Consider the following 22314-nt stretch of genomic DNA (forward strand, 5'->3'; position numbering starts at 1 on the left):
TAAATATTATTCCACTCAAGAATACGACGAGGAAATTACACAGATCCATAAGTTACTTCAATCAAAAGTTCCCATCCCAATATTGAAGACAACAAAAAACTCAACATTTAATTTTTTTTAGAGAAAGTGGTTGTGGAGAAAATACGAAATATCAGTTCACCTGGATAAAAAGTTAGCTAACTCTGGACTTAATTTGAACCTAATTTCTGTAATTTTCTAAATGAGAATCCCTAAGTCACGTGTACTATTCACATGGCAGAATCAGTCATAAGTGAATGTTTGCAGTTCAAAAGCTATTCATGGGTTATAATCAAACCTGAAGGAAGATGGAATATCTTTAAGTCTGACGAGTGTTCATGGCTGAAATTTCAAACATTCTTGATGATAGTGAACAATTTTAGTAAAGGAACCTTTATAGCCAATCTATCACCTCTATGTAGCCATTACAATTCTTATCTGTTCAAATCTTACCACCAATTCATTAAGTTAGGTAATACTCTACCACTCACACATCAATAAATGCTGGAGGAAGAAATATGTCTGAATTTGTCACTAAATGACTGGAAAAATATGTCTGCTCCTGGGATTCAATGCCACATGCAGCTTAATACAAGGTATATACAGTAATAAAATGACACTTTGCCTAAAAGCAGATGTGTCTATTAATCCACTGTCATCACTTACCAATTTAACTCTCCAGTAAAACATAACTCCTTACACCAACTTATTAGGGATGTGTACACATCACTATCCCTGTATTTAACTTACTTCCCCATTGACATTTAGTCTCCAGTTTATGCAAGCTTACATCTTCTAGACATAGCCATCACAAACAAATAACATCTGAAGGAAGAGGTATGTGGTTGACACTAAAAAGAGTAAAGCAGAGAGACAAAGACTAGAAAGCCCCAAAATATAGGCCAGTCGAACATAAGGCAAGGATTCATCAATAGTTTTGCCTGACACCCCTTACAGTCAGAAAAAGAGAAGCCACAGAGAGTCCCCCCAATCACAGAGTGTCTGTGGATTCGCCTGCAGGACTCCCGCAGCCTCTGTAGCCGCACAAGATTCTAGTTCATTTCAAATCCTTGGCAAACCAAGGTCAGATCCAAACCTCCGACGTGATGGGGAAGCCTTCAGCTCCCAGGCCCTCTTGGGAACTCTCCTTGCCTTCGTCATTCTCTCGAATCCCAGTTCTGACACCTGGTTCTCATGAACCAATCTCCAGCAGCCCACAGCCTGGTGTGTGTCCTGTCTCCTCAAGTGACAAGCACCTGCAGATTGAACGTGTTCTTCACCTGCTAATCGCCAACAGCTCACATGCTGGGTGTGAGTCCTTCAGCTGCAGAGCCCCTCACTGTTCTGCCCCCACGGACAGAAATAGGAGTAGGCTATCCAGCCCGTCGAGCCTGCTCCGCCATTCAATGAAATCATGGCTGATCTGATGATAGAATCATCTCCACTGCCCTGCCTTTTCTCCATATCCCTTAATTTCCCTACTTTGTAAAAATCAATTCAACATGGTCAAGAATATTTACTGAGGTAACCTCCACTGCTTCAATGGGCAGCGAATTCCATAGATTCACCTCTCTCTGGGAAAAGCAGTTCATCATCCTAATTCTGCTATCCTGGATCTACTATCCTGTCCCCAGCTCTAATCTCCCCCAACTCACCTACTTCTATTTCATCTCTGACTTTCATAATTTTAAATGCCTCTGTCATTACTCTGCTCCTCAACAATGGAGTGGGGCGGGAGGCAGGGGGGGGGGAGGGATGGTGTTCTCCCTATTATTGGTGCCATGCACCAGTCTGCTGCTCTCTCGGAGTCTGCAGCCCCTCGAGGCTACTGCTGAACACAGGCACCACCATCTTGTAATTTAAATAAAAACACCGCCGGCTCCTTTAACAGACTGTTTAAAGCCTGTAAGGAGCAATCCACAGTAGGGCTGGGCGGTAGAACCCCACTTTGTCTCCGCTATCCATACTCCCTGAGTCTATACCAGCACTGCCATTCCAGCAGGTATGGCAGTGCCACTTTTTAAAAATTATTAATCGATTATTAAAGATGAAATAGCAGAGAATTTTCCAATTTAATGAAGCTCTTTGAAAATGCAGTGAAGAGGATAAGGAACAACCCTAATTGAGATGTATTTGGATTTCCAGAAGACACTCAGAAAGGTTATGTACATTCAGTTGGGAATAAGATACTGGCATTGATAGGGCTGTGAATAACTAATAGAAATTAGTTGGATAAACACGTTACTTTCAGATTGGCTTTCAATAGCTAGAGGTGTCTCAGGGCTCAGTGCTAGTGCCTCAACTATTTACAATCTGTACTGAAGACTTGGATGAAGGGACAGAGTATACTGCCACCATGTTTGCTGAGGATACAAAGATTAATGGCATTACATGTTGTGAGGAAGACACAAAGGCACCGCAAATGGACATACACAGGTTGGTTGAGTGGAAAAAAAAGTTGCCAGATAGAACTCAACATCAGGGAAAACTAAAAGTTATCCACTTCAGAAGAAAATGTAAAAAAATGTTTATTTAAATGGGCATTACAAAATGTTAAAAATATAAAGGAATCTAGGGACTCTTGTACTTGAAACACAAGGGTGGATGTAATGTTACAGCACGTATTTCAGAACACTAACATAACATTATCCTTTATTGATAGAGGAATAGAGTATTTTTTTTTTTTAAAAGGTATTTTATTCAACCTTACAAGAGCACCTGGAGTACTGCATAGTTTTGGTCTCCATGTTTAAGGGAAAATATGCTTGCAGTGGAGATTAGTTGATTCCTGGAATGAAGAAATTGATGAATTAAGAGAATTTGGGATTATAGTTCATTTAAGTTTGTAAGGCTGAGAGGTAATCTTATTTAAATTTATAGGGGATTGACAGTTGAATCATGTATCAGAAAGTAGTTCCATTATTCCATTAAATAAATTTCATGCAGGAGATTTGGCTTGAAGTTTATTCAACACACAATATTTTTAAAGTTCAGACAGGAATAGAACACATTTCTCAGCTGTAATATATACAAAAAGAGACAGCATCTACAGTAAACTATTTTAAGAAAATTATCGAACAAAAACTTGGCAAACTCCATTGTCAAACAGAAAATGGATGGTGCACTTACTCCAAAAAGATTTACAATTAAGCTTCTCACATTGAGCAGAAATACGTCCATTACTCAAACATTACTAAAATTGTCACGAATGTAATTTTTAAGGAAAAAACAGCTCATATATTGATATGCAGCAAAACATCAAAAATATATTAAATTTTAATGGATGATTTTGCAACTTGGAAAGGCAAATCTAAATAGGTCATAGGCATTAAATGGTAGGCTATTGAGATGTGCAGAGCCACAAAGGGATTTAGGAGTGATGGTAAATAGTACCCTCAAGGCTGATACTCAGATTGATGGAGTGGTGAAGAAGGCATTTGGAACGTTGGCCTTCATAAATCGGAGTATTGAATTCAAGAGTCGGGAGATTATGATGAAATTGTACAAGGCATTGGTGCGGCCAAATTTGGAGTACTGTGTACAGTTTTGGTCACCAAATTATAGGAAAGATATAAACAAAATAGAGAGAGTGCAGAGAAGGTTCACGAGAATGTTGACAGGATTTCAAGGTTTGAGTTACAGGGAAAGGTTTTGCAGACTAGGGCTTTTTTCTCTGGAGCGTAGAAGATTGAGGGGGGACCTGATAGAGGTGTTTAAGATTTTAAAAGGGATAGATAGAATAAATGAGGATAGGCTTTTTCAATTAAGAGTGGGGGAGATTCAAACTAGAGGGCATGGTTTAAGATTGAAGGGGGAAAATTATAAGGGGAACATGAGGGGAAATTTCTTTACGCTAAGGGTGGTAGGGATGTGGAATGAGCTTCCGGCAGACGTAGTTGAGGCGGGATCATTGGTTACATTTAAGGAAAGACTGGATCGTTACATGGAGAGGAGAGGACTGGAGGGGTATGGACCGGGTGCTGGTCAGTGGGACTAGGAGGGTGGGGATTTGTTACGGCATGGACTAGTAGCCTGTTCTGTGCTGTAAGTGGTTATATGGTTAACTGTCCACATTTTTAAAAACATTTTTCTTTCAATTTATCTTATAATGCTTGAATATGCATCTTGTTCTTATACCAGCAACAAACCAGCTGGCTTAGAAAATTGCCATTAGTTAATTTGTTGTCAATTCCACAGCTTGCAGATCAGCCCACTTGAAATCAGTGATACTTTAATAAGCATCAGACAGACTATGATATTCACAAGCTGTCAAAATTTTGTTCATTTCCAAATTTAAAGAAACACTCATAACTAATTGAAAAAAATGTCACTCAGGAGGAATAAACAATTTTCATGGGCCTGGTTCATAATCTATCAGCAGTAACGAGATCCAAATGTAGAAAGTCAATCTTGTTGGCACACCAAACTCCTGAATTAGGGTGCAAGGTGTCTTCAGTGACATCATGCAGAATTGATGCCCACTAGAATGCACTGGATTGGCTTTAATGGAAAGCAAAGCTGGGGGAAGAGTTTTGCCTCTATATCAAAATTACATTTACAAATATTTAAAACATTCTAAAATACTAAAACTGAATAATTTTAAAGTCTAAAATGAATAAGAAACACAGAAGAAAGTTAAGATAAGTTAAAGGAATTTTATAAGTGTACTATATATCAATTTTTCACAGTCTTTAAATTTGAATGCCTGGAATTGTACGTGATCTCTGATTATACAGTAGGCCAGGATGGTTCTGAGAAAGAAACAGAAACAATTCTTCAATGTAATCCAACAAAATGGACTCTGCCATTGGGTTCTACAAGTTTAGCTGTTTGTCTGCAAAAGTCCAGGATTCACTGAAGTTTCAAAATGTATATTTGATTCCAGCCGGCAAGATTTTGTTCCATCTAGGTTCACATACTTCCATTGACTTATCTTTTAAGTTTTTTCATGGTTTCCCTCCATCTCCTAATCTAAACTCATTATGGTTGAACACATTTCTAATAACATCCCATTCTACTTTTGGCATCAAACTAAAATTTCATTTATAAATATTAACTAAGTTTCACTAAACTAGACCCCAATAAGGAAACCCAGTCAGGAGTAAACACAAATTCAGTCAACCTAGACGCACGAGTACAAAAAGCAGGTTGGATTTACATTCCCTTAAACATGTCCTGTGAGGAAATTGCTACCTTGTTAGATTTCAGATTTATGATGTCACATACAGCCCTGAGGTTCCTTTTTCCCTGTGGGAGCAGAATTACCACTTAGTGGTGGTGCAAAAAAGTGTACACAACGTACACATGTAAACAACAAAGAAATGTAAACAAGTTGACTGTACAACAAGGAGAGAAAAAAAAAATCAATAAAATGCACAAGTACGAATTCCTAAATGAGTCCCTAGTTCAGTTTGTTGTTGAGGAGTTAATGGTGTCCTGAACCTGGTGGTGCGAGTCTTGTGGCAGCTATACCTCTTTCTTGATGGTGGCAGTGAGAACAGAGTGTGTGCTGGGTGATGTGGATCCTTGATGATTACTGAGGCTCTCCAACAGCAGTGTTCCCTGCTGATGTTCGATGGTGTGGAGGGTTTTGCCTGTGATGTCCTGGGCTATGTCTACTACCTTTTGCAGGCCTTTATACTCAGAGGTATTGGTGTCCCCATCCCAAACCATGATGTGGCCAGTCAGCACAATTTCCACCACACATCTTTGGAAATTTGCCAGGGTTTCTGATGGCATATGGGTCACATGAATTTTCACTACCAAAATCATCAGTTTAAATAACACAAGGTTAGCTGGGTGATGCAGGAATTATTAATTTACAACTGTTATGTTGGACAAATTGAGATTAAAGAGAAGATAACCACATAAGGTTAATGAGAAGGTAGAATAGTTACAAATTTGTTTAAGAGACTCTCATGTAAATACATGCATTAAGAGATGAGTGTTAGCAAAAATCAAGTTCATGCAAATCCATTTTTCTGGAAATATCGGTCAAAACAGTACTGATAGGGCTCAAGGCAGTCATTTTCCTATTCCAAGTTTTCTAACAGTATTATGCTTATGGAAATTATATTGAACAATCCCAAGTAAATCATAAAATTCTGTCGACACCATGGTTGAAGTAAAAACCCAAAAGCTCAGCAGGTCAAATAGTTCCAATCCAAAGGTAGAGCAAGATTATGCAAAGAATATAGAGTTGTCGGAACTCAATAAATATTCATGTTCATTTATATAGCTGTACCAAGTCTATTGGGGCTCTTTATTGACTACTGTTCGGTATTTATCTCCATCATTCCCTCAAAACTAATAAGCAAACTCCAAGACCTAAGCTTCAATATTCCATTGTGCAATTGGATCCAGGATTTCCTATCCTCCAGTCCCCCCATAAGTATGGATTGGCAAGGAAATCTCCAACAGTACTGAAGTCCCACAGGGGGGCTACCCTGCTCTACTCACTATACATCTATGACTGCATGGCTCGATACACCACAATCTACAAACTTACTGACAATACCATGGTAGTGGACTGTATAAAAAGGGGAACTGAATCAGTATAAAGGAGGGAGAGGTGATATATTTAAAAAAAGATAGACTCACAGCCATAGATTAAAAGTAGATAAAGTATACAAGAAGTCTCCAGATGCTGGGAAACTGGAACGATGTGCAAAGTGCTGGAGAAACAAAACATTTCAGACAGCACCCGTGCTAACCCACATTAACAAACCAGGTGGGCACCCAAATAAAAGGGTGCTGGTGCAAGGGTGGTGGAAGGGAGCACCACCAGCTAGCAGATGCTTAAGGAACTCAGCAGGTCAGACTATGGGAAAAAAGTTTTTGGGCTGAAAAACTTTAATCATGATGCTGTCAAACATGACCCATTGAATTCCTCCAGCTCTTGGTGTATTGCGTCTACCATCTGCTTGGGTATCTACGCAGTTCTTGATATTCCTGATGAAGGATTTTGGCCAGACTCGCTAAATTCCTCCAGCACTTGGTCCATTACTTGAAGAAGTGTTTCCCAAGACATTTACAGACTTCCACAATTTCTAGAGTTTCATAACTCAATCTATAAAATAGCCAACAAGGAAAGAACAAAATGAATTTGAGTATTGAGGAAGAGGAACAATTAAATATCCAACACAAATAATGGGTGAGATCTGAGGTATTTGTGCTACAATATGACAACATTTGTCATTAAAAGGACTGAAGGGGTCATGCAAACTGAAATAAGCTTGCCAAATTTCACGTACGCGATGAATCTTATCAAAGAATTCCAGGCATGTTTTATAAAGTGGAAGAATTACGGAGATTGTAAATACACCAAAGCAAAGAGAAGGCGCCAAATTTAAAGGTATTCCTGAAAAAGTGAAAAAGGAGCAGAATTAAGACATGAGGAATGAATGTAGTTTTTTTAAAAAAAAACCCACATCAGAATAGGAAAGAAACATTCCAAATGAATTTGAAATACAAATCAGGGGCATTTCAGGGAGAATAAAACCAAACAAGCACAGAGTGAGGTTACTCTTGTTGATAACATGATTCCTACATGATATAGGCTTTAAAAAAATTCTATTTTCAATTAGAAAGGAAGAGTAAAAATTGAAATGGAAGGTTATTACTCCTCCAATAATTGGGCACCTTTGGGACAGATTTCCTTGACTATTGAATATATACAGTACAGGTACACAATCCTTTATCCTGAACCCTTGGTGTTCTGAATTTCGGATTTTTCCAGATTTCACAAATTGTGTTGCCGTATCCACCCCCCAACCCCCTTCCAGTCACGCAGCCGGTCTCCCCCCCCTCCTCGCCCGCCCGACTCAGGCTGCCGGTCCCCCCTCGCCCGCCCGACTCGCGCTGCCGTCTCTCACCTGCCTGACTCACGCTGCCGTCTCTCCCCCTTGCCCACCCGACTCGCGCTTTCCGGTCTCGCGTTGCCATTTCTCACCCACCCAACTCGCGCTGCCGGTCTCTCGCCCGCCTGACTCGCACTTCCTGCTCAATTAATGCAAGCAGAGAAGCAGATTTGAAAGATACAAAATTACCACAATGCTCAGTGGATATCTGCAGATTTTAACGTGAGACGACAGAAAAGGAGGTGAGATAAACAGATCTTCAAAGGAACAAATCCTATATTAAAACCTGTTGTTCAGAGCATAGGATTGGTTTGGTTTGAAGATCTGTTTATTTCACTTTCTCTCATTCTGGTTGTCTTATAACAAAGTCTATCTCCCCACTTGCCAGATTTTGGAGCTGTCCAGATTTTACATGTCTGGTTAAAGTATTGTGTACCTGTACCAACATAGTTTATTCTTCCATTTTTTTTAAAAGATATTACATAGTAGCACAACAGGTTTTCCAGTGAATTAGGTGAACATGGCCTGTGTGCTGAATGTCAAAACAGGACTCCAGTGAACTTAATGTGAGTGTGGGAATAGGCCCTGATAAGCCTGATGCCAAACCATCAGGATTTTTAAACATTTAAAGAGTGGAATATTGGAATTTGGATATTGCAGAAACTGTGCTGATACAATTCATATTATTACAGTAAAACCCCTGGTATCTGGAATTCAAGTAATTGGAAAAAAAACAATGAAAATGAATTTTAAAAATTAAAATAAATATGAATAAAATAATGTAAAAAAAAACCACAAGTTTAAACTTGTAAAAGTTAATGTTTTCTAAGTAACACATTAACCTTTGGTGAAGATGGGTGTAAATATTCAGCCAGTGGAGGGAGGGCCTGGGCTATGCTTTGCTTGTAGCAGCTGTTTGAGAAGTGGTAAGAAATGTCCAGGATGAAGAGCTAGTTAATGCCAATCGCTGTTGGAGTGACTCTTGAAGTGTCTCCTTGTCCTTGCTTAATAAGAGCCGCCCTGGTAAAAGGCTTTATCTGTGAACTTGGGGGGAGCGTTAATTATCTATAACGTTATTGTTCATCTTTCTGGTGGCTCCACGGAGGAGGAAGAACCTGCAGATGCAGCGCAATTAAATGTTTTCAAAGACAGTGACTGAAAATAAAAGTAAAATCCTTTAAACCAGGGGTTCTCGACCTTTTTCTTCCCACTCACATCCCACTTTAAGTATTTCCTAGGCCATAGGTGCTCTGTGATTAATAAGGGATTGCTTAAGGTGGGATGTGAGTGGAAAGAAAACGATTTGAAAACCACTGTTTTAATCCTAACTAATTGACTCGTTACGTGCAGTTTCACAACTCTAAAGGAAATGGGCCCAATGACAATTCTTCTCAAGCAAAATATTTCAGTAACAACTGCAGCACAGAACTGAGAGGCAAACTTCAAGTCATTGGACTCTGGACATACTTCTTGAACTGAAGGGTCAGTTACACTTCACTGGTGAATGCAGTACAGGTCCATTAATCTGAATAGGATGAGCAACCTGGAATTAAAACTAGGTGGCTTAATTATTAATTCCTCATTTAACTTCACAGTTCTAAATAATTTAACAGCAATTATTAAAATATAGTACAAATGTATTTTAAATTAAAAAATTAAATTATTCAAACATTCTTGTACTGTTTACAAATTACTCTAATCAGAGACATTTAAAAGCTTTTGAAAGCAGAAGGTTGGCATACGCCATCAGAGTAGTCTGGAGGTGGGGTGATAAAGAACCTTGAGATCCACTGAGCAGTGTCTACATGTCATTCGTGGACCCGTGCACATTGCAAGACCGCCACGGTGGGTAAGTTTTCTGTTCAATTGAACACATGGGGCCATAAAATGTCCTGGCACTGAAGTAGAGTAGGGATGAATGTAGAGAACAGGCAGTTTGCACTTCCTGCTCAATTAATGCAAGCAGAGAAGCAGATTTGAAAGATACAAAATTACCACAATGCTCAGTGAACATCTGCAGATTTTAACATGAGACGACAGAAAAGGAGGTGAGATAAACAGATCTTCAAAGGAACAAATCCTATATTAAAACCTGTTGTTCAGAGCATAGGATTGGTTTGGTTTGAAGATCTGTTTATTTCACTTTCTCTCATTCTGGTTGTCTTATAACAAAGTCTATATATTTCTCAAGGCTTAATTTCTACTTGTTTTCTTCACAACATCCAATTCATCATGAATTAAAAATCTCTTTAATTGCATTGTACTACCCTCTAGTGACAATGTAGCTGATGTGCTGCTAACTCCCCTACAACTGATTTTCACACACATTGCTCCAATAAACAATACTTCCCAAATGTATCTATTTTGTTGAAACCATCGGTTTTCTTGAACAATATCCAATTTTTGAAAAGAAGCTTAGAATGTCATCATACTCTTAAGTTTGCAACTACAGTCATACTCATATCATCACACTCTCAAGTTTGAAACTACAGAAATAACATCTGTTCGAGCAACATCCGACCGCATACACGTCCTCTCAGAAATCCCGAGCAAGAGCAGGATGGAGCGGATGTGTCTCTTGCTCAGACACAGCCACTGTTTGTCATGACTGCAAAATGCTTCTTGTCACGTCCACTGAGGGAACTGCTACCACTAGACTGCAGAACTCTGGGCATCCGGCGGAAGTGTTGCAGAAAATGAGCCCGAGTCCATTTCTCCAGGCACCATGTTCCAAATACAAAATTAATGAGGTTCAAAGCTGTGGCCTAGTTGGTGAGAATGTGCTGCTACAATTCGTCTAATATTCCACAGCACCAAATGTTGCTGTCACAGAAGGCCACTTCTAATTACCTGTCATTAGTATTTGCACCACACCCTACTTCACAGAACATATCGTGGGTGTTAAGCGACATACAATCAGCTTTTACTGAGCATGTCTGCTCTGTCAAACTTCAAATGGAAGGTATAGCTCAAGATCCACGACATCAGCTAGCCAAATCAGAGAAGTAGATTTTGTCCTTCTAATTATTGTCAAGCTATTTCTGCGCACACAAAATAGCTTCGTTTCTATGGAAGATGAGATAATGTAACTGTAAATGAATAATGATAATGTAAATGAATAAAGTACATGGTCATAAATTTCAATGAAAATTCTTTTTTCTCAAACAAAATGAGCCAAGAAGAAATTAACAGTGCCCAAAAGTTCTGACCAATGAATGAATTCGATGTGGTGACATGCATATAGTTAAAAATTTATCAGTTAACGGACTCCAGATTACCAAGACTAGATTTTTGGATGAGGTCCTATTCAACTGCTTTGAAAGGAATTTCACCTGACAGCAATTATCTGACCTGAAGCAAAACATAAGCATTTAAAATCAGGTGACAATGCTGCAATGTGACGTGCTTTGAATGCATGACTTATGAAAAAATCTATAAAATTAATTTTCAATTCCAAACTGTCATGAACTCCACCCATTTCTGGTACTTTTATCACTTATAATCTCTGGGTGCAATCTCTGGGTGCAGCATCTTAACTGCTAAAGTTCTAAAAGAAATACCATAATTTTTCAATATGTTGACGGAGCAATTATTTAATTTTTGCTGTGCATCCAGCTGCAACATCAGCAAATTTATGATTTAAAAAACAAAGAAAAAAGATGAAAATAAATATAATGAATATGAATATTGATAGAAAGAAATATATAAATTAATATATCAGAATGAATAAAGTTGGAACCATACAAATATTGATAAGTAATTACAGATATGAATTAACTGATATCCTCATTGCAATAGAAACAATTAGGACTGCAAAAATGACAAGGCATCAATGATTACATTGAAGAAATGACTACAGTCCAGTGGCCCTCACATCCAGTGATGAAGTGTTTGACAGGCTGATATTGAAACACATCAGTTCCTGTCTGAGCAGCGACAGAGCTTTGTTCCAATTTGCACACGGTCACACATCTATGGGAGATGCCAACGAACTGGCTCTACACATTGTCCTCTCAAGACTGATCAGCAAGCTCCAAGACTATACATTTGGATGCTGGATTTCCTCACCTCCAGACCACAATCAACGAGGACTGGCAATAACATCTCCTCCACAATCTCCATCGGTACCGGAGCACCACAGAGCTGTGTTCTTAGCCCCCTGCTCTTGGAGGACATTTCCTGAACCCAATACACTAATGCCATCGTGAAGAAAGTACGTCAGCACCTCTACCTCCTCAGGACTTTGCTGAGATTTGTATGTCATCGGAAAGCTTTTCAAACTTCTACACATGTGTAATGGAAAGTGTGCTGACCAGCTGCATCACAGCCTGGTACAGGGGCATGAATATCTCTGAGTGAATAAACCCTGAAAAAGGTAGTGGATGCAGCCCTGTACATCAGTGGCAAAACTCTCCTCACCATCAAAAAAACCCAAGAGAATATTGCCATCGGAGAGCAGCAACAATCATCAAGGATCCACACCATCAAGGACATGCTCAGTTCTTGCTATTGCCATCAAGAAAGTGGCATACGTACCACACGACTCATACCATCAGGTTCAGGAAAGGTTGCTACCCCTCCTCCATGAAACTCAATCAGAGACTCATTTAAGGGCACATTATTTATTACTGATTTTTTTCTGTATTGCATAATCAGTTTGTTTACATTTCCTTCTTGATTTGCATTTCTCTCTTTTGTATATACTGTAGCGGTCCGCACGCAGAGACACGGACTGGCCCGCAAGATGGCTGACAAACGTGGCGATCGCACTGACCTGGGGTGACACCGGCTGTCGTCCCAGGTGACCTCTGCACGGTGGGAAGATGGGGAAATCTGGCGGGAACACCGGTCAATACCGGGCCGGTGGTCAGATGACATGGGGCCTCAATATCAGCGCCTGGGGCACATATAAGCTTTAAACCAGTCTCATTTTCCAAGGCTTTGGTGGGTGTGTCGTTCTTCCCCACGTTCTTGAGTATAGTTTTTTGCACTACCATTAAGTAGAAATTCTACCTGGTCTACAGGAAAAAAGGATCTCAGGGTTGTATGTGACGTCATTTATGCACTCTGAGAATAAATCTGAACTTTGAATTTTGAAGGAAGAGAACCTTGGTTCATCTGGAAGCAGCACATAAACTTCTGCATGAAAGTTACATTCCTTAATATACATCACCTTAGTGGTGCTTAAGTTGTGAAATACTCATTTTTAATCTGCTTCATAATTATACCTGTTTGGTTTTTACCCTTGGAATCTGTGCTTCCACTTCCATTTTGAGCAACTGTCAAGGTGTATGGGGGGGGGGGGGGGGGGGGGTGGAAACTGAACAGATTAAACATTTTTTGGGGAAGGAAAGCACTTTGCAGCTAGGTTTTGCTGCATACAGTACGTCCTTGTGCAATAGTCAAACCCCCACCCTTTCTATTTGGCCAAAAAAGAGCTTATTTTCCAGATAAGCATGTAATAAATTAGCACAAAATGCATCAACACGAGGAAAGGTCACAGCCTCTCTTTGCAGCTCAGCTTGCATACAGCACTCATGATTTCAAAACTTTGCCTCCATTTTGTTTCAAAATGCTCGCCAGAAAAAAAATCAAATAAACAGCATCATTTAAACTAAGTGCTGTTAAAACTGCTGAGAAACATGTAAGAGACTGGAGAAAGATATAAAACAAACTTCAAACAAAGCTGAAAAGAAAGTGTGTGAAACAGAGGTAAACCTAACAAGTGGCCACAAATTGAAAAAAATTGATTGAAAATCATCAAGGTGGAAAATTATGCCATTTGAATCCATGCATGAAAGGAAGAAAAAAATTTTGAACTTCACAGCGGGTAACGGATGGTGGTCAAAATTCATGAGACAATATGACTTCGCACTTCGGCAGAGAACTAAGATTTCACAGAAGCTGCCCGGTGATCTGAAAGATAAAATACTTGAGTTTCACCAGTTTGTAATCAGACATTGGAAGGAAGGCTACAAGTTAGCATGCATTGGGAACATGGATGAAACACCATTTACACTTGATATGCCGGAGAGTCGAACAGTGAACCAAAAAAGAGAAAAAACAGTATTGGTATTTGGAAAACCAATCCAGACGGAACAATATAAAGATTATTGGTTTGCCGGAAGGTATGGAGGGACCAGACCCAACAAAATTTTTTTACTGAATGGATTCCGCAGGTGCTGGGTCAAGAACATTTCCCGGAAGGTATAATACTGGAACGTGCTCACAGAGCCTTGTGTAGAAGACCTATTTCAGGTCAAAGTCCAAGACCTGTTTTGATTCGTTGCTTGAATTATTACGACAGAGAAATAATTTTACGAGTGGCTATTAGAAATGCACAACAGAGAAAATCACCCTTGATGATTCAAAATAATCGAGTTTTCTTCTATGCGGATTTGAGTCAAGAAGTTATGTTCCAACGACGGAAATTCAATCCTGCTAAAGAGTTGTTGTGGAAGAAAGGTTACAAGGCAACCTTTAGATATCCAGCTGTTTTGAAGGATTTTCAAGATGGTTACCAACCAAAGTTCTTTGATTCTCCAAAGGAAGCTGTAGCATTTGCTCAAGAGCTGCCAATTACTCAGTTTCAACAGAGACGTAGTCCGCCGCGATCTCTAAGGAGACAAGAGATGGAAGAAAAGAGCCGTGCTCCAAGAAGGAATGGTTGTAATGGTGACTCGGCAGTTGGAGCTGATTAAAAGAAGAGTTGTTCTTTTTTTTTCTAATGTTTTTTTTTAAAAAAAGGGATATTAAATAATGATGATGTTAGTTTAAGATGAAGTGAGAGTTGGAGGAGAGAACTGGATAGGCACTATTTCCTTAAAGTCAACTGCTACGTGTGAGTTATCTCACACCCATTTTTTTTGGGAGTTACCGCATTGCGCGGTTTAGACGGGAGGGGGTATTTTTAACCTCCTACCCGTGTTTTTTTCCTTTTTTTTTGTATTATTAGATTAAAGAGTGAAGGGGTTTTTTTTTGTTTAAATATAAAAAAAAGCATAAGTATTTGATTGTTTAAAAAACTAAAAATTGATGTGGTTTTTTTTGTAAAGTTTATTCAGTAGATAAGGAATATCTGAAATTTAAATGTGAATGGGATGGATAAGTTTTTTTTAAATATTTTTTCTTTAACTTTAAGATGAAAGGAGTGGTAATTCTGGTGTATATTATTTTGCTCTTTTAGTTATAGAACGAAGGGAATAATGGTGAAAGTTATAAATTGAATTGTACAATTCTTAATGAGGCTTGAATTTTGTTTGTGGTTTATGCTCCATTTGTTGAAGATATAGATTTCGTTGTAGATGTGTTTTTATTATTTGGATATATGAATTTTAACGTAATGATTGGGGATATTTAAATGTGGTATTGGAGCTTTTATTGGATAAGTATTCAAGAGTAAAAGGGAAAAATGGTGGAAGAGTACTAAAATTGAATTGTACAATGCTTAATGAGGTTTGAATTTTGTTTTAAGATGGTGGTTTATGTGACTAATATGATGATAGATGTGAAGTTAGTTGATATTTGGTGAAGGTTTATCTCTATAAAGTTTTTTTTCATCTTTTTTTTCATGCTACAATTTTTTTTTAAGAATTGATTATTGTTTAAGAATTTTTGATAGATAATGTTACTAACTTTACTAATTTTTTATATTAAGTTTGAGTTAAATATGTTTCATCTCAACTCCGTTTGTTAAATATATGCATTTAAGTTTGATTTAAATATGTTTTTTAAGTCTGATATCTTAGTATTAATTAGTTTTCTTTTTGTTAGTATTTTAATCGGTTATGCTTTTGTTTTTTTTTGTAAGTGGGTTTTTTTCTCACATATATTATTAACTTTATTAATTCTTCACTCTTTATTTTGGGGGGAAAGGGGGGGTTGGACTAATTTGAGTTGGGTTATTAATGTGTAATAATTATTGGGGAGGGTATAGTTTATTTAGATTACTGATACTGTATTGTAATTTTATTATTTTATTCTTAATTTTTTTTAATGTAATCCTATATGTTATTCATGTTATAAAATCTTAAATAAAGTTTAAAAAAAAACAGTATTGGTGAAAACCAGTGGTCACTAGAAAAGTAGGCATACTTTAGTTCTTTCTTGTACGGCCGATGGTTGTTTTTAAAGAGAAAAACTCGGCCGAAAGAGAAATTGCCAAGGCTGAATAGATGAAAGTGGATGTAGAAAATGGATAAAGGAAGTTTGGAAGTTGCAAGCTGGTGATGTATGCAACAAAAAGTTTGCTCATTTGGCATAAGTTTAGAGCACGTATAGTGAAGATTGTTGTTGAGGACTTCTGATTACAAAACCCTCACATAGGTGTATTTCCCACAGACTTCCAAGTGCTTTGCAACCAATGGAATGTTAGTATCAATAAACCATTTAAGAACATGAGAATGAGTTGGAGTAACTGTATGTGTGAAGGAGAAAAAAAAAAAAATCAAGGGATTTTTTTTCAAGGATGGAGATGTTTGGAGACGACCTGGAATGACCTAGCTAAATGGAGAAAATCAACAATGTTTTCAGACCATTCATTGCTTCGACATGACTGCGTTTGACTAACATAGAACCAGCTTTGTCTACGAATTGTCTTCCATCTTAGATATCCTCTTTTGTTCTATTGCTTTCAATTCCAGTTAATAAGCTTGCAGACTGAAAAGTTTTGCTCCACGTTTCTCTTGTCTGCAAGCGCTCTTATTTCGCTTCGAGTTTTTGTGACAGGTGGTGAATTTGTATCTCCTGCTAGTTTTTAATGAAGAAGCTTGTTCATTATTTTCCATAAAATTTAAGCTGACTTTTGAGCTACCCTTGCTTTCGCTTTGTATTGGTTTTTTTTCGTTAACTTCAGAATTTTACTCAAGAGTGGCAATAAAGTGTCAGCAATATTCAGGGAAATAATTGAGGATTGGTTTCATTACATCTCCACAAAACCCTTCTCTGCCCTTGGGTTTGATTTGTCTATTTTCAAATGAAACAATGAGGCCAAGCAAGCTGAAATAACATTTAGAGACTGTACATAAAGAGAAGAAAGTTTTTACTTTGAGATAATTTCGAGAAAGCCAATGCTCTGATAGATGATTTACTGAAAAGTCACAAATTAGAAGTGGGTCTTGTTTGCCTCTTATAAAAGATAAGTGAATTGCTAAAAGTGGGAATGCTCGTAATATCGCAGAGTCTCTTACTTTGCCTTCAGTGTTCATAAACTTAAATGCCAAAAAAATAATTCAGGTAATTCCTTTGAGTAATTCCACTGTTTCTAGAAGAGTTGATGAGATGGCAAGGGACATTGCAAAACAACTAGTCATTTCATTACAATCCAAGAAATTCTCTCTACAATTAGACAAATCTACCCTGCAAGAGATCAATGATCTTCTCATGGCTTATGCCAGATTCTGGAATGGAAATAAGATGATGGAAGAGATGGTGTTTGCCAGAAGGATTAAAACACATACTAAGAGACTAACTATTTTTGAAGAAGAATTACATAAACGAGAACTGTACTCCATTTGAGAACATGGTTGCCTGTGCAACTGATGGTGTCACTTCGATGGTTGGATAATACAGAGGGTTCAACAAATGCCTGAAAAATATTATACCTTCAGTTTATACTGTTCATTGTATCATGGATAGGGACACTTAAATGTAAAAACTTCGGATGATATTTAAATGGTTCGCTTTCAATTGTCATAAAGACTGTTCATTTACATTTATTTTATTGTAGTCCTTTGGTTCAAAGAAGACGTGGTTGTGCAGTTCATTTAGGGACACAAAGGTGACTTTACAGTCCCAGTCTGGAAGTGCAGAGTCTAGCATAATGGGGGCACTGTAAGTCTGTAAAGACTAAAACTTTATAAAAATCATATCCTCTTCAAGACAGTCTATTCTGGCATTTGTGTGAAGAAGATGACATAGATTTCCAGATGATGCTTCTGCATACCGAGCTGAGGTGAATGTCTAAAGGAAATTGTCTTTGTTGCTTTGTCGCATTCTGGGACATGATTGTATCCTTTCCTTCTCATACTGAACATACAGAAAAATTAATTGATGCAAGGCAGACATATTTTATCTAGCAGATATCATTGACAATTTATTGAAGACGTGAAAGGGTTAACACAATAACCTCATTGATGGTAAGGAAGCCATTGCTTCTTAAAAAAGCTCAAAGTCTATTGGAGAAATATTAGATGTCAGGGATTTTTGCAATTTCTAAACATCAACACGAATGCAGAGACATTGAAGGATGGTGGCATTACTGTTTGTGTAAAACACCTCAAGCAAATACACACAGATCTGCAGGAAAGCTATAATGATCTGTTGAACCTCAATATCCAATATTGGATATTAGATCCATTTGAGGAACAACCCATCGACGTTAACACAGAAAGTCAAGAAAGTTTGATTGATCTTCAGGTCAATCCCTTGGTGTGATATTCAATTCCACCTTCAAGTTTGACAAACAGGTCAATGCTGTAGTAAAAGCTAGCTTTTTCCATCTCCGCACTATTGCCAAAATCGAATCATTCCTGGCACTGAAAAACCTCGAGAAAGTTATCCGCACCCTCATTTTCTCCCGTTTAGACGACTCTAACTCTCTTTATACAGGAATTAGTCAGTCAGTCATCATCATCCCATTTGCAACTGGTTCAGAATGCTGCAGCAAGGCTCCTGACAGGAACCAAGAAGAGGGACCATACCACCCCTATTCTTCCCTCCCTTCACTGGTTGTCAGTATGGCTCAGAATAGATTTTAAAGTTCTCCAGTTTGTTTACAAAGCCATTAATGGACTATCCCCCCTCTTACATTAGTCCTATTCCACTTCAAGACCCCTCAGATCAGCCAATTTAGGGTGCTTGGTTGTTCTGTGCTCAAATCATAAACTCAGGGGAGATCGCACCTTCACTAGTGCAGCCCCCAAACTGTGGAACAGCATTCCTCTCTCCATCAAATCAGCCCCTTCCTTTAACTCTTAAATCCAGGCTGAAGTTGGATTTTTACTCACAAGCGTTTTGGAGTGATTGTCGATTGTTACCATGTTGAATGTACAATTCTAAACCTCAGGGGTCCGTTTTATACTGCGCTTTAAATAGCTGCTTAAGTTAAGATGTAATTTATGATCTGCACAGCACTCTAGTCAAGATGAGTTGTTTTAAACTAAACTTCAGAGTGATATAATTGCATGCCATAAGTTCAATCAATTTAAAAAGATATTTGGGTTAAGTGTCATCTACCAAAAAGATTTCCAAAACCATGGGAAAAGGCAGAAATTTTTCATTGCCTTGCCCTCAGCATACCTAGTAGAATCAGCAAGGTATTTTCCTTGACAAAACCAAGGAACGGACTTGATATCACAAGAGGTGATCTTCAGCTATCTCTGTCCAATTTCGAGCCTGACAAAAAAAACTTAAACAGGAACATCAAGGTCAAGAATCTTACTAAAATTTTCATTTTACACAAACTATTTTTTAAATTTCTCCTTATTAAGTTTTTACATCCTCAGGTTTATGCTTAAGGTTCCCCAAGGACTCCTTGTGTACAAACCATTGCGCTCCAAGAATCTTTTAATTTTTTTTGTAATATGTATGTTCATGCTTTCTTCTTTCCTACAAGTTCAATAAGAATGACTTCCTATTTGTCTGTTTATTCAGGAATCAGAAGCAACAGGCTGTTCTTTGGCTTGGCTTCGCGGACGAAGATTTATGGAGGGGGTAAAAGTCCACGTCAGCTGCAGGCTCGTTTGTGGCTGACAAGTCCGATGCGGGACAGGCAGACACGGTTGCAGCGGCTGCAGGGGAAAATTGGTGGGTTGGGGTTGGATTTTTCCTCCTTTGCCTTTTGTAAGTGAGGTGGGCTCTGGGGGCCTTAAAATTTCTTTTCGGCTCATGACAAATACTTTTTATGTAGTCGGTCAGAGAGAAATGCAGAAGAAATCAACTAAACTTGACTGCTTCACAGTGAAGGGGTGTGGCCAACAATTGGTTGTTCTGGAGCCCTATTGATTCATTAAAGCAACACAAGTGCCATCTGCTGGAGCTCTAAACAATTGCAGTATGTTCATCTACAATTCAGAAGTTCTTTCAATTTCTGAGCTTCAATGCAACTAAATTTTATTTTCAAATTTAAATTTCTTTAATGTTGGAAATGTGTAAACAAGGAATTTCAGTTATTAATTGACAGCTTTTTTTTTGAATACTTTATTTTAGAATCTTCATATATGTAGTATATCAGTGGTTTTCAAACTGCCCCCCTAAACTCACATTCTACCTTAAGCAATCCCTATGCCATAAAGTGCTCTGTGATTAGTAAAGGATTGCTTAAGGTGGTATGTGAGTGGGGGAAAAAAAGGTTGTGAATCTCTGCTCCAGACACAATTGTTACTGAAATATTTTGCTTGAGAAAAATTGTCATTTGCCCATTTCCTTTGGAGTTATGAAACCATGCACATAACGAGTCAATGAGATACGATTAAAACAGTGGTGTTCAAAATCTTTCTTTCCACCCACATACTACCTTAATCAATCCCTTACTGATCACAGAGCACTTACAGCATAGGGATCACATGGTGGAATGTGAGTTTAGGGGGGCAGTTTGAAAACCACTATTGTATATAAACATTAATTTGCATCCATCATATTAGTACAGGTTAACTCTGACTATAAAAGAGAATTACAACCCCTCCCCATAAAACTAAAACCCTCCCTAACCCCAATCCCCCAGACAAAATCAGTCATTACTTATACATTTTTATATTGTATAATAACATATAAAGAAAAATTACTGAATTGTACTAGGATAGGCCATGGTACACCAAAGACTTAACTAGTGGGTGGTATCGTAGGAATCGGCAATTGGAAGAGACAAAATTAAACCACAGTACCTATGTTTTGTATATCTATATGGGCTCCATATTTGTAACTATGTATTGCACTTATTTCTCAAATTATAAGTATTTTTTTCAATGGGAAAGACTTTTGAATTTCCACACGTAATCCGTCAACACCCAAACACGAGTCTGACTTCCAACTAAATGCAATAGTATCGACACTGCCAATACTATTTTCACAAACTTCCTTTGATTTAGTGAAAGTTTCAGTTTAGGGTTTGCCCCTTCCACATTCCCTAAAAAAAAGTCAGGACTTTGTGGGTATGAAATACCAATAATTTGTTCTAGCAATTACCCTACTTCACCCAAGAAGGTCTCACTTTTGGTTGCACCCATGTAGAATGTAAAAAAAAAGTACCTTCTTCACCTAAAACACTTATTTGATAAATCCAATTTTATTTTATGCAATTGTACAGTGTGATATATAATTGATGCATAAAGTTAAATTGTACATTAATTGTATTAGACATACAATCTCTGCCCAAATTCATCCATGTTTGTTCATCTATTATAATACTCAAATCCTATTCACATTTCTGATTTATAAAGTCCTCGTCTAATAAGAGTTTCCACTTCTCTGCATGGGGGTAACAAACTCTCTGCTTGAACAGAAAAATATATGGAGCTACTCTGCGTTTACAGATGTCTGGAGGTCTCCTCTTCATCAGGGAGATTAGATGCAAATTGGGGGACCCCCCTTCATTGAACACTTTGCTGTAACAGCAAGGGCTTTCCAGTGGCTATTTACTTCAATTCTATATCCCATTCCCACAATGACATGTCTGTCCACGGCCTTGTGCACTGTCAGGTTGAGGCTATGTGTAAATTGGAGGAACAACAACTCGTAATTCATCTTGGGAATGTCCAACCAGTCAACATCAATATCAACTTCTCCTATTTCCAGTACCTCCCTCTCCCCTGCCCTCCTCTCACTTTCTCTCATCCCTCTCACTCCTTTCCTTCTCTTCCCCTGCCCATCACCCATTGCTTCTTTCCTCCATCCCTTTCCTTTTCATTTTCCTTCTCAGCCCTCTGCCCCTTCCTTAATCACCTCTCAGCACCTTTCTCCACTACCTGCAAGCCTGCACTCTTCCCCCTTCCTACCTTTTTATTCAGGTGCCTGCTCGTTTTTTTGGCATTCCTGATGAAGTGCCCAACATTTTGACTTCCTATTGCTTTCCATAAATGCTGCATGACCCGAGTTCCCCAAATACTTTTCTGTATTGTTATGAAGAACTTTACAGGAATGGAAATAAAAGACTCATCCATACAACCATCCAATGTACCTCATTAACTAAATGCTCAGTTAGTTTTGTGCTTCAGAAAGGTTCATTTTAATGGCCCCACTGATATCCCAATGAAATTTATTTGCATTTAATTTGGCAAAAAATGGTTAAAGTTCTTTCATTATGCTTATTATATGTCGATGAAGACAGTTTATGCCAAAATGAAATCAGATTATAGCAAAAATAGAATGCTAGATGACTAACTCCAAGCAGCTATAATTTTCTCCAATGATCAAGCAAATAGCGATCAACCCACCTGCAAAA

General features: G+C 38.2%; 1 protein-coding gene across 6 annotated transcripts in view; it reads right to left on the minus strand.

Moving 5' to 3' along the window:
* jagn1a (jagunal homolog 1a) overlaps positions 1-22314 on the minus strand; it is a 109621-nt gene that overhangs the window by 47305 nt on the left and 40002 nt on the right. The gene's annotated exons all lie outside the window — the stretch shown is intronic.

The sequence above is a fragment of the Narcine bancroftii genome, chromosome 7 (genome assembly GCF_036971445.1).
Source record: "Narcine bancroftii isolate sNarBan1 chromosome 7, sNarBan1.hap1, whole genome shotgun sequence".
Classification (NCBI taxonomy): domain Eukaryota; kingdom Metazoa; phylum Chordata; class Chondrichthyes; order Torpediniformes; family Narcinidae; genus Narcine; species Narcine bancroftii.